Source organism: Mus musculus, chromosome 16 (assembly GCF_000001635.26).
Source record: "Mus musculus strain C57BL/6J chromosome 16, GRCm38.p6 C57BL/6J".
Classification (NCBI taxonomy): domain Eukaryota; kingdom Metazoa; phylum Chordata; class Mammalia; order Rodentia; family Muridae; genus Mus; species Mus musculus.
The window spans coordinates 52,853,561-52,867,919 of NC_000082.6; the positions used below are offsets into that span (position 1 = coordinate 52,853,561).

General features: G+C 36.8%; 1 long non-coding RNA gene across 4 annotated transcripts in view; it reads left to right on the forward strand.

Moving 5' to 3' along the window:
- 4930405D01Rik overlaps positions 1–14,359 on the forward strand; it is a 125,135-nt gene that overhangs the window by 24,748 nt on the left and 86,028 nt on the right. The window contains exons 1-2 of one of the 4 annotated variants that reach the window (XR_876111.2): positions 8,388–8,444; positions 9,907–10,053. The exons of the other annotated variants lie outside the window; for them this stretch is intronic. This is a non-coding gene — a long non-coding RNA (RIKEN cDNA 4930405D01 gene). Of the gene's footprint in view, positions 1–8,387; positions 8,445–9,906; positions 10,054–14,359 lie in introns of those variants that run through there. 4 annotated transcript variants of the gene reach the window in all.

A 14,359-nucleotide genomic window follows, 5' to 3' on the forward strand; every position in this document is an offset into this window, starting at 1 on the left:
ACCTCAGGGAGAGGGAAGGTCTGATGGAATGGGAATGGGGGATGGGATTATCCTCTTGGAGACAGGGGAAGGAGAGGGGTCAGAGGGCAGACCAGGAAGAGGATGTTGGCTGGACTGTGAAAAAAAAAATAATTATAATAATAAAAAGATGTAAATGAGCTAAATACCTAATAAAAAATGGAAAAAAAATTACAGACATGCTTCACCAAACCAAAAAAAAAAAAAGAAAGAAATGGAAGCTTTGGCTTACTCTTCTTCAGCTAACTGCATAGCTAACCTACAATTTTGATTAAGACATCCCAACCTAAACTATGTCTCCTCTAGACCTTCTCTTCAGAGAGGAAAACAAATTCCATGTATAGATTATTATTTACTAATGGGATTAATTTAGAAAAAATAGTTGTCCAATGTAGTCAATACAGCACATTAAATATTAAAAATATTTGATTGACATACATATTTTTAGAAACTTAATTCCATTCACTAGAAAAGACTCATTGAAAGTATAGTAGAACCTTTTTTTTTTTTAATTTAGACACATGGAAATAAAACTATTTAGAGGTTCACTTTATTATAGCATCTTGGAGATTAACACAAAATTCTCCATGGTCATGTCTTTGAAGTGAAATAAATATATGAGTACTAAAATTAAGTAAACAAAGTGTTATTGCATGTCAGTTGCTTTGAGTTCTATGAGTAACTATCATGAGTGAGAATTCATGTGAAAAAAAATTGAATTCTTTTCAACATTGATACTTTGCCATCAATGATAGACCACATTGGGTTCATATTTTCCTAGTCTTTTTGTAACTCATCACCCCATACATAATAATATTTCAAACAGTCTTTATGTCACCTAGCCTTTTTTCAGATGCAACAATATCTGGAGCATTAATTCATTTTGATGCCATTGGCTTTTAATGGTGTATTTATTTAGTTTATCATACCCAATTATCATGCAACACATAGTCAATATAGATTATTAAAGAAACAATGCACGTTTATATTCTTTTATTGAATCTGTAGTATATTTTAGGTTGGTGAACAGGTAGAGTTGTTTTATGCACTCTCTGTGTGTATGTGTATATATGTGTGTTTTGTGTGTATGTGTGTATATGTGTGTTTGTGTATGTATGTGTGTTTGTGTGTATATGTTTGTATGTGTGTGTATGTGTGCTTATGTGTATATATGTGTATGTTTATGTGCATATATGCTTGTGAATAGGTGTGTGTGTGTGTGTGTATGTGTGTGTGTGTGTGTGTGTTTGTGTGTGTGTTTGTGAATGCATTCAGATTGGGGATATGAGAGTCCCAAACTGGTGCTTTGCTTCCTTCTTAACTTATTTTGTACCTTACGTTTGTAGCCCACCAATTCACCCAGACTTGTTGGACAGCAAACACTGACATCTGTCTGTCTGTCTATGCTTTCCTAGCACAGGCATCGCAGGCACTTGGTGCTGCACCAATACGCTTCTGTGTTTGCAGGGATTCTGAACATAGCCCTTCAGGCTTGAGCCATCTCCCTAGCCCCAGGGCTTATGGACATTTCTGTACTGTCTTTCAAGAGTGATAGTGATGTATTTTCTAGAGTGACACACAATGAAGTGTTCCTTTTATGTTCTTCCTGCTTATATTGCAAACGTATTTTAGAGTGGGAGCTCACAGGGGTGAAGAAGCATTCTACTTCCATCATTTCAAGGGTACATAACAGAACCACAGTATTTCTGTGGAGGCACACTTCATTCTTATGCACTGAAAGGTATCTCCCTCATTGTTCCTTTCTGTATTTTTCTTTCTTTTTGGAAAGTAGTTACAATTTATGTATTGCCCACACATAGGGTTCAGGAATCTTAGTGTGCAGAAAGCAGTAAGCAAAGCTTAGGTTCAGATGTTTAAGTTCATTCTTCTTTAAAAAATTACGTTTTCTTGTCCACCAGCTTGTTTGTTTATTACATATATAAAATATTTCAAATGAAAATGTAGTTTTTGCTTTGTTCTAACCCAATACTTTCTGACTCTCTCTCTCTCTCTCTCTCTCTCTCTCTCTCTCTCTCTCTTTGCCCAAGGTTTCAACTTTTGAGATTTGAAACTCTTTCAGTGACTCCCATTCCCTTTGTCAAACATTACAACACCTTTGTTTTTATCCACCATATTTTCCCTAGCACTTTTGTGTTTTCTGGCACTAGAGTGGATGTTCAAGCCCTGTTCTTGTGCTTTTTTTCTTTCTGCCTCACTTCTACCATCCACCATTCTGCAAGGTGCCCAGTTTTCCCTTGATTGACAACATAAGGAAAGCATCGAGGAAAGCGTCCAAGTAGTAGGTAGAGTCTTGTTACTCACCACTGAGCCATACCAGCTGGCAAACAAGGGAGCACATAGATATACTGTTGCAGGTGGACAGGTGCCTATGCACACTTCCATGTTCACCCATATTACTGTGTTAAATCAGCATAAATGCATGCTGTTTCCATTGCCCATGGTTTCCAATATTAAGCTACTCTTTATTCTGTCCTCTTTGCTTATTCGCAACCATTTCTCTGAGCAATCACAGTGTATATGTGTAGTACTTTCAAAATAGCTCGTCTGTTCCATAGGCTTTGACAAAAGTAAAATGTCACTTATGTGCCACTATGGTACCTACAGAAAAGCTACACTATTCTGAAAATAACCCTCGTTCAACATCTGTTACATAGTACTGAAATTCAAAAAGCACTACTGGCTCTATAGCAGTACAGCTTTGCCTTTTCCAGAATGCAATATAAAAAGATTCATGTGGTACATAACCTTTTCAGCTGGGTTTCTTTATCTTAGCAATATGCCTTAATAATTTATTCACTACAGCTTCTTGGCAGCTGATTACTTTTTATCACTGAGTAATATTCCACAGCATAAAATAACAATAATGTGTTTGTTCATTCACTTATTTAAGGGCAAATTTATTGCTTCCAGATACGGAAAGTTGTGAGTAAAGTTGGTTTTTATATGTGAGTTTTAGTATGTTAAGAATAAAAGATCTGAAATGGACTTAAATTTCAAATCTTCTGTTATGCTTTCACTGGATAAACACAGGAAATGATGTATCAATGTTTCTCTAACATTTTCTTTAATAACTGACTCATCTATAACTTGCAAAGTATTCTAGTGTCTTTTCAGCATTTAATATTATGTAATTTTTACTAAAGTCTAAATTGCAATTGCTATAATGATATCTAAGATTATACACTTGCATTTATCACTAAGAGAAAGGTAATTTCAATGAGAAAATTTAGTTTCACAATCATGTCAGATAAGTTTGAAATTCAGTAGTTGTGTACATGTAAGCTGTTACCAAAATATTTAATGTGATTTCCCTTTACCAGTGGTATTTTAATTGTACAATAATGAATTCAGACTAGTTCTTATCAACAAATGTGAACTGTGAGAAGTTTCACTCAGCTATGCCCCAATTATTTCTATCACTAAATTAAGAAGAACTAGATTTTTCAATATGGGTAATATGATGAATGCTAAAATGACAAAAATGTGATTCCTGTCTTTCCTGTTTTAGGTAAAACCCTGCATATGATTATATTTAATTAACATCATGACAAAGATTATAATAGAAAGGTGAGAATATTAGGATATGGCAGAGTCAGTAGAAAGTTCTTGCTGTATGAGCAAAAGGACTGACGTTGGACCCTCAGCTTCTGTAGAGATGCCACTCACAGTATCTTTACCAGAGTGTTCAAAAGCAGAGACACAAAGGTCCTGGGAAAGGTGAACCACCCATCCTAACCAAAATGGAAGAACATGCCTCAGTGAACAGGGTGGATAGTTATGAAGGAAGACACTTGACATCAATCTTCCATCTGTAGATGCTCACCAACTGAGAGGTATACGTGCAGACACAGGATATACACACAAAATAAAAACAGAAAAACAGAATATGTGGAACATGTCATCAGAGGACATAAAAATTAACCTGCATTGGAAAGCATCTTAAAATCATATTACCATTATGAAGCATATGAGGCCAGAAAATCAGACAGAAGTGTGTGGGTGAATAGTCAAGGCAGTCTAAATAGAAGAAACAAAACCTTAACCTAAGTGACTATTTAGCAATTATTTGTCGGACATGTATGAAATTCAGTATGACAAAAATAAAATAAAATAAGAGAAGAAAATGAAACAAAATATCCTGTCAAACAGTCTTCAAATAGACCAAGTGTTAGTTTTCACCTCTAACATACGTAATGCTTAACCAATTAATTGCAAACTTTATATGCCCCAGTACAGGGGAATGCCAGGGCGAAGAAGTGGGAGTGGGTGGGGAGAGGAGCAGGGCGGGGGAGGGTATAGGGAACTTTCGGGATAGCATTTCAAATGGACGTGAAGAAAATATCTAATAAAGAAAAGGAAGAAGCTAATGTAGAGAAAGAATAAATTAAGAAAAAACAGAGAAAGGGAAACAATCCAGATGACCACAATTTCAATTCTTAATTTTCTGTGTTTCTGTTTCCAGTAAAAGCCCAATTTCAAAATGAAAGTAGACAATGGAAACATGACTGAATGTTCAAACGTTCATGTGGAAATAGAGAATATATATATATGTACATATATATATGTATATATATATTCATATATATATATATATATATATATATATATATATAAGAATTCTGTTTATTTGTTTTTCTATACTTGTTTGAACCTGCCCCACTTTACGTCTTTTATGTACCTTATCCCCTGGTATCTCTCTCCAAACTGCATGAGACTTACCTTTCACGTGGAAATAACGCTCACTCCTGTACCAGTGTTATTGAATGTGCCATTGTTTCTGGTTTCAGCATCCTGGAAAAGGACAAGCCTTTGTGGTTAGATTACAAAGAACACATTAATCCATGGGTCATGGCTTCTTTATTAATAGAATACCAGACAAGGTATTTGACTTTTCTCAGTGATTTTTGAATCAGTTGATCGTGGTCCTTGCATAGTTACTTTGCCTTTGTCATTGTCAATTAAAATCTGTGACACCATAATGACTTTCCCATTTTACATGAAGAGAGAGTGGGAGGTAAAGGAGAAACAGCCATCAAATAAATGCTCCCCTGGTATTTGTTCTATCAGCAGAATAAAGTTCCAACATTTTACCCTTCGGCTTGATGTCCTGTTTCCCAAGGGAGGGAGTGGCTGCCTCCTTGCTGAGAACATTCCTTGGGCTTGGCCTCAGATGAACAGTAGGGAAGAAACCAGTTCCAGAAATGTTGTTTGCTTTGTTATATAAACGGGGAAGGTGAAGGGAGAACTTCAGAACAAAGGATGCTTTACAAAACACTCAGGCCACAGTGTAAGGAAGGAGCACAGGATGGTTACTCATGGAGGAAGCCTTGCTTTTCTTGTAGCGGAAACACTCTTAGGGCTGATGAAGTATGCCTTGCAAAGTGGATGGCTTTGTTTCGTAGGGAGATAAGTGTTTCTCGTCTTTGAGTGACAAGTGTTAAAAACGACTCCTGAAACTGCTGAGTTGTGCATTTGGAACAATTTAAGTTCTGTAAATATTTTTTCTCCCCGAAGGATGAGAACAGGCCCTCAAGCCCAACCACCAAAAGCCATGTGTGTGGCACCCAAAAGCATAAATAATCCAAGTGTGAAAAGTAAATCCCTTCTCTCTCAGGACATTATTATTAATAATTGAAACTACACTGCTTCCCTGCGGGTATTATTACAACTTACTTACGAGACACATGTGGAACAATGTTTGCAGAGGAGAAGTGAGAAGCAGTGAGTGGCAGTCAAAGCTAACTTATGCTTGGTGGAGCCTGTGGCCACACTGCTCAGTCTACTTCTGACACAGAATGGCCACAAAAAACGGCACAAACAAAAACAATATACTGTTGGTTTCTGAACTATCAAATGGCTAAAATATTCTATAAAGGATGTGCTTTTATTGTAAAAACAGAGTTCTGGAAGAGAAAACATTTGAGATTCTAATGACCTAATAGAATTATAGGGATGATACATTTTAAGGAACAAATTGTGTCAAGCAGTGGTGCCACACACCTTTAATCCCAGCATTCAGGAGGCATAAGTAGGCAGATCTCCGTGAGTTTGAGGGCAGCCTGGTGTCCAAAGTGAGTCACAGGATAGCCAGGGATATACACTGAAACTCTGTCTCAGAAAACAAAAACAAATGAACAGAACAAATTACAGTAGGAAAAGTAGTTGATACATAAAGATCTTTAATACGGGAAAAGTCTTGTTTATGATCAGAAATCCTGGTGTGGAGTCAGTTCACTACAATATATTATTCTGACATTAGTTTCTTTTTCTTAATTGTCATAAATGTCTGAGGATACACATTGAGTATATATGCTCTTCTTTCTTTCTTGCTGATATTGCTGGTAAATATTGAGCTACACTCCATTTCGAGGTACCACATATTGAGGTACAGTCCAATGGTGGGGGTTAAGTATGCGAAACTGCTTTTGTTATGATTTCAGAATATCAAGGAAAAAATTTAAAATATTTATATCAAAACACAAATAATTGATGAGAATACTGTAAGGGTATACATACAATGCATATAAAATCAATCACAAGAGATCTTTCTATCAAATCTCTCATCTACCCTTTTGATTCACAAAAGCATTCTCAGACAAAATTATACTTCTATGCTAATTCTAACAATGATTAATAGAAAAGCACACATTTTTAACTCAAAGGGGATAAGGGATAATTCATTCTGGAAAGTCAAATATGAATAACTACAGCCTGGGAACACACATTCAGGTCATCTCAAATTCTGTGATCCAATCAGCAACAGCTTTATGAAGTCTTTATAGTAGCATAATAAAGAACATCATAAATAAAAGCACTCTCCAAGTACACTGATGGCAACATCTGGTAGAGGTGAGCTACAGAAAAGGTGGAAATGCTCTCTGGCAGGCTTCTGATACACTGTAATCTGGTGACACTTTTAGCCTTTTCAGTTGGTGACAGCAAACTATTAATATATCCCAAACAATAGTCACCTGTTAGTGATGTGGACGTTAGGTAAGGAAGACACAGATGAAATCAAAGGATGGCTAGTGATGCTGCTAAAGATAACTGGAGATAAATTATTAGTAGGATCTGGACCTGGAATATTCCAGCATTTCCACAATCACTGACGTTCGAGTTAGCTAAGGAGCTTGGCAGAAGTTTAGTAGAAAGTGTAGTTCTTTGCGGGAATGTTCACATTTTCTAAGTATAGAGCTACTTGTGAGAATGTAAAACACTTTACATATTAAAAATTCTCCTGATATGTTTGAAAATATGACAATAATGATAGAAGGAGACTGAGATGGGCATGCCTGGTACAGTGCACATGCTCAGCATTGTCAAATGTTTCATCCCGAACACACACAAAGTGCCCATCAGGTCTCATTGGACAGTTTATTTTGTGTGTAAAAGGACCTCATTTTTAAGTCACCCCTGACTCCACCTCTGTAATCCCATGACCCTCAGACATCTATTTTATGGTTTTACAAGGATTTAAAAAAATTGATTAATGTCCCCTTTACCTTGACTCTAAGGCTACTATTGACCTTAAAATGCAGCAATGTTTTTCATGGAAGTCTAACTTTGTTTTGTTTTGTTTTCCTTTCAAAAGTATTGCAGCATCCTTCACAGAGCTTGGGAACACTGCAGAAGAAGGGGAGGAAGCAGAGGCAGGACATAGAGGGGTAGAGGACACCAAGAGGATGCAACCCACAGAATCAGCTAAGCTAAACTCTTTGGGGCACAGAGGCTGAAGCAAGCAGCACTCACTGAGCCTTGCGCGAGCCTCCTCCTGAACTGTGCATATATATCATGCTTGTTAGTTTCATAGTTTCGTGCGTGGGATTCCTAACAGTGGGTATGGGATGTCTCATACTATGTTTCCCGCTTTGGGGATGCACTTCCTCTTACTGGGTTACCTGATCCAGCCTTAAAATGAAGGTGTGCCTAGATTTATTGTATCTTGTTACACCATGTTCAGTTGATACCCCTAGGAGGCCTGCCCTTTTCTGGAGGGAAATGGAGAAGCAGAGAATATGAGGGACAGAGGAGGTCGAGGGGGCACTGGGGGGAGTGGAGGGAGGGAAGCCTACAGTCTGGATATATCATATAAGGGAAGAATAAATTAAAATAAACGTTGTAAGCATTGTTTTAAAGATGAAATTATTCTCGTAGGTAGTTCAGTGGCTCTTCACTACCTAAAGTAAGTCTATCACTCTAAGTTTAAAACTGTTGCACTTAACTAAATAAATCAAATAAATTATCCAGCTAGATGAACTTCTTCGCAAAAACTAAAAATGAGGATGAAATTCTAATTGTTTGTGTACAGAATCATGAGTCTAAATTTAATGAATGCTCACTGCGGCATAATTACTTCTAATTTCTTTCAAAGGGCAAGATATTCCATGAAAGCTGCAATCGTCGAGGTAATTTTCCCCTTTTCATTCATTAAAATTCTCAATTTATTTCCAAGGTATTTTCGTAGCTGTTAAAGAATCACATAAAATCTCAAAAAATAAAAGCAATGTATATACATATACATATAATGATTATAAAATTCACACATGTATGAATTGTTCCCGGTCTCATGGCTTTCCAGCTCTACAGGAAGCCATTGCTAAGTTTATAGGGTGTATAGATATTTATAGCTAGTCCTTTAGAAGTGACCTTCAAGCGGCTGCTTTACATTTATATGTAAAGACATAAATAAAGATGTCTGTTTGTCTATGCATAAACACACTGGGTAATTTACATATGAATACAGAAAACTTTACTACTACACTAAGACAAAGGAGTGAATTTGGATATAAGATTGAATGACTCCTGGTAGGGCTGAAAGGTTCTTAGGAAAGAGGAAGATGGGGTGCTTTTGTTGAGAGGCTGGCTTTCAGATGGAATTGAAAAGGCACATTAAACTTTGAAAAGCAGAGAAGATTACGTATTGTCCAAAAAAAAAGAAAAAAAAAAGAAAAAGAAAAAGAAAAAAAAAGCTGATGTGTTGGACTTTTGCAAGTGAGAATACACAAAACAGAAACATGACAAAGCATGAGATACTAGTTTATTTTCTACTAGGTCGTCTGTGTTTCTAAGAGGTGAGGACCCTCAAGTAGAGGTAGGCAACGGTGCCTGCAGTGGGAAAGGAAGACCCATTCCTTCACAGGTCCTAAAAAAGAAGCCACATTTGGTCCAGGCAGATACAGGGCCACACTTATGTAGATGGTCTATGAACTCAGCCTGCGAAGATGCTGAGGGACTCAGTGCTCTGGGGGCTGTCTGGTGAACGAGTCAACAATATAATTTTAGACCTGCATTAACCATGATTCCTTAGAGGAGCAGAAACAATAAACTTCCTCATATTCACAAAGGGGATTTACTGGCTTACATGATAGAGACCCAGCCGACTAACAATGGCCATCATTTGTATGGTCAAGTTCAGAACTAAGTAGCTTCCCAGTCGGCAAGGCAGACTGCTTCAGTAGTACGAGTTGGCACTGAAGGTCTATTAAGTTTCTGCTGTCTTCAGTCCTATTGAAAGTGTTGGTATTCTGTCTAAACTCCACCCCCACAGTTCCTGGCAGCAGTCACTTATGCTCCTCCTCACAGTTACCTGGCAATGGCCAGGTAGGCCTGTCCCTATACAAGAGGATGCTTGTCCCCACCTCGCAGTCACGCCTCTCTCTTGCCCTCTTGCTCCCTATTCCCTTCTTCCTTCATCCCTCTTAACTCCCTCCCCATACCCTAAATAAACTCTATGCTATACTATCCAGGTGTGTGTCTGGTCTCTCAGGGGAAAGGGATGGCTTGGCATGGGCCTGCAGAGGCATCCCCTTCCCCCACACCCGCCAGAGCACATTCTTATAGCTCTTTGTCTTTTTATGATCACAACAGAAAGGCTGAAGAAGCTAGGTTGCTATGTCAGAGAAGCGTGCCAGCAGTGAGAACAACAGGGTAGAGGAATTCATCAACAAGGAAGGAAGGCAGCCAAGCAATCTACTTTGCTCTTCCTGAGAACTGCTGATATCTGGTCTACCCTAGGTAGGTGCCACCCACACCAGGGGAAGGTTTTCATTAGGCAGCTAACCCTTCCTGGAATTTCCCCCATAAATCCATCCAATGTGTTATCTCTTACTTGATCCTGGATTCAATCAAAATGACAGTTAAGACTAACTCTCACCCTCCTCCACAGGAATGATTATGTGGTAGCCAGAAGTAGCTGAGCTTATCCTACTGTTGCTCCGTGATATCTGTTTCTTCTCTTCAATCCATCATACAGAAACTAGGCTGAACTCATTCTTATCCACCCTACTGTATATTCTGAATGGATCTTTTATCTGAGTATTATTTTATGAGATCAAAAGTAATCATTTGGAGTATAGTGCTACATGGATGGTGGATATCTTAAAAAATGACTTTCCTGGAACACAGTAACAGAAAGAAAGCATTTGGTAAAGTCACTACTGACCAAATACTTAGGTGAGCTTTCACAAACTGCTGAGCTCAGGGTGGTCAATAAAAATAAAATTCCAATTTTCTTTTACAGCTTGAATTTCATTAGTAACAATAGAGAATTGTTTTCTCGATAAAGTAGAAACATTTCAAAAACTCCCAACACTATGCTCATCCCACCATCACTTTGTCTCAGTACTTAGTTCAACCAAAATCTGTGGTCCACAAAAAACGATTCCTATATGGTTATAATCATTTTGTCGCAAAGCTTTTTCTTTTTCTTTTTTTAATTTTTTTTCTGAAGTACTGATGATTGAACATAGGCCTTGAACATTCTCTGTCACTGAACAGTGTCCTTAATTCTGTGTATGCTTGTACTTTGAGAGAATGATCTTGCTAAATTGACCAGGCTAGCCTTGAACTTACCCTGTAGGCCAAGTTAGTCTTGGACTTACCCTGTAACTCTGTCTAGCCTTGAACTTGTCTTTCATGTTGCCTTGGCTTCCTGAGTAGCTGGAATTACAGGCTTGGGTGTCACATGGGAAGCAAACTTTCTTTTTAAACATATTTAATAGTTAGGATATAACCTACTAATTCTTCAGTGTCATGAAGAATATTATTAACAGAACTAGCTTTTTTTTTTTCTCCCATTACTATGTGGTAATGAACCATACTTTCACAGCCTGCTATGTTTTCCTTAATTGCAGTAAATTCAAAAGACTTTTATTGGTCATGGTATAAGTACTATCTGTAAACATAATATTGTTATAAAAGTAGTTTATACCTAATGGAGTGTTAGAGACTCCAAAAGTTGCTATAAAACTTCTGCTTCAGAAGTGGTGGTGTGCGCCTAGACATCCATTGCTTGAGACGATGCAGAATTGGTCACAGATCCAAGCTACATAGAAATTTTGAGACTAACGGGTTTTGGGTTTGTTTGCTTTTACTTTATGCCTTTTAAAACTTCCATGTGCATTAATTGAAAATGTAAAACAATTTCAAACAGCCAATTCAAAAATGTGCCGTTGACAATAGTTGCAATTCTCATTAACTCTAAACTTCTTAAACTGGTATTCAAGGCTCTGTGAATATTTTCTTTGTAATGTTTTTATATTACACATTTAGGTTATTAAGTAAATTTTAAAAGTTTTAAATACATTGATGCATTCTTTCCATAATATGTTGTTGATGAGAGTAGTATGCTTTCCCTGTTTTATGTAACTTCTCTTGTTATTATTTTCTAGTGTAAGATAACAAATTTTAAGAAACCAGAATACCGCTATTATATCTCTGACCGCATGGAAAAAAAACATGCATATTTAATATTTTAATCTGAATTATTCTTCATCTTTCACATAATTAAGTAGGATAATTATCAATCAGAACTCTGTTTTAAAAAATTAAAATCTTCCTTAATGTTTAAATTATAAGTGAATATGTAGGATACACTTTAAATATATGTTATATTAGTAATGTAATTTCTCTTATTCCAAGTATTTGTTTAAGGATATGGTGTTTATAAAATTGTATTGAGATTGTATATAAAGAAATCAATGATATTTATCTCTGTTATTATCTCCTGTTTTGTAGCATAGTTCTTGAATTTTTTCCTCTTGCTTTGAGGTACAGGAAATTCACTTTACATAGACATATCATTAAAAAAAGGGTAACTCATAAGTTTTCTTCAGTGGATAATTTCTGGATCTGACTGTATTATCTCGAGGTAATGATGCATTTTATAAGTAACTCAAGTATAACATTTTTCAAAACTTGTTGATTAGTATTAAGAGATTGCTGCAAAGTCTTTTAAAAGCTCTGTGTGCACTTGGCCTCTGCTAAAATGTCCTGAAAACAATGCTCATCAATCATTCTAGCTCTTCATGATCACTGACACGTTTTACTAAGATATCAATCTTTTCTTTCTATTAATTGTCCTTCATCTCCCCTTCCTTATCTCCATCCCAAATCCTTCCAGGTTGTGATAGCCCATTTATATGCCAGTGGGTTATTTTTTGCATGGTATGGGCAAATAGACAGAAAGAAATGACAAAGAGTAGAAATATAGAGACAGAAAGATAGAATAGAATAATAAACAGAAAAAAGGAGAGAAAGAGATGGACATGGTTTCTGCAGACCTGAATTTGGTGGCCCAGGAGATTATATGGCCTTAACACCTGGAAGATGGGACCTCTGTAGTACGTATCTTCATCACCTCTCATAAATTCTGTCTCCTTTCTAGTGGGATCTGATTGAAGATAGAACTGTTGGTAGGATTTCTTTTGTCTGCCTCTCCTCCTGCCTTTGGAGACTCTGCAGGAAAGTTGAGAGGATTAGAATATTTGCCCTCAATGCTGCTTAGTGACCAGAACTATGAGCAAAAAGAACTGAGATGCATAAAACACATTGTTATTCAGTCCAATATATTTGTGCTTTAATTTTACCCAAGAAAAGAGTTGAAGTGGACCCCAAAAAGGCTCTGGCTAAAGAACTGATTCTTAATTTTAAGATTAAACATCTCTGCGTTTGGAGACAAAGAGTCATGTGCTCATCTCAGCCTTGTAATGGAGAAACATTTTGACAACACTTAAGAGAAAAACCAATAGAAATTGAAACAAACACTCTAGTCTTTTAAAAACAGGATAAAGTGGGTTATGAATATATAAATATATTATCATTGGCTACAAAGAAATGCTTAAAACTGACATGGACTTTCCTGGAAGTCACAAGTCCATGGACTCGTTTTGGAATGTGTCAGAAGCATGGTTAGCCTCTTCATAACCAAGTGTTAGAATGTGATTCCACTGAAATATTGATTTAATGTGACCTGAATTTCAACCTCACCTTTTTCACAAATGTGGGTGCATTATTTAGTCATGGGAGTTTTACTTTATCTCTTGTGGTATGTGTTTACATTTTTATGACATCTGAATGTTGGGTGAAAGATGAATAGTCTTTGTTGAATTTTTGAATGATTCTCTGTGCATTTCTAGATCTGTGCCTTCCTTCCAATTTTAAACATTCACTTTCGTCCATGGTTTGCAACCTAGTGATGTCTAACTTCTTTGGCAATGCTCCTAAATGTGGCATTAGTTAAAAACATAAAATGGTGGCCACAGGGGATTTGTTTTTTTAACTAGAGTATGTTGGAAAATATAGGTTATTGCTAGTTATGTTTTTGTGCTTCAATTTATAGCACAATTTTCTTTGATGGAAATGTGATACATTTGTAAGAAAAGGATAGGTCTTACACACAGGAAGAATCCCTCAGCATTAGTGGTTCATGTCACTGGTGAGGCATTTTGAATCCATTAAACATCAGACTAAACTATAGCTGTCCATGAGCATTATTTGATATGACACACTTAAAGCCTGCCCTTTTAAAAACACTATCTTAGATGCCCCAGTACAGGGGAACACCAGGGCCAAGAAGTGGGAGTGGGTGCATAGGGGAGCAGGGCAGGGTATAGGGGAATTTTTGGGATAGTATTTGAAATGTAAATGAAGAAAATATCTCATAAAAACTTGGAAAAAATAAGCATAGTTGAGGCAGAGAGATCAAACACTGAAGGAAATCCTGGGTTGCATAGGGAATTTGAAGGATTCATAAAACCCTATATCAATAAAGAAAACAAATAAGATCTAAATATAAAATTATAAATTAAAATATTTCAAAAAAATAATAGTAAACCATAAAATCTAGCAGATCCTCATAAAGGTAGTTTTGGAAGTCCTAAGCTTTACAGCAAACTGGTCTTTTGTGGTATACTTAGGGGCAAGGTTTGGCTGTCTGTGGTCATTAGAAGCTTAAGGAAGATCATAAGACGTCTCGGCATGAAGGAGATCAGCCTGCATCATGGGAAACAGGACGACTGTGCCTGTGATTGTTACTTTCTCT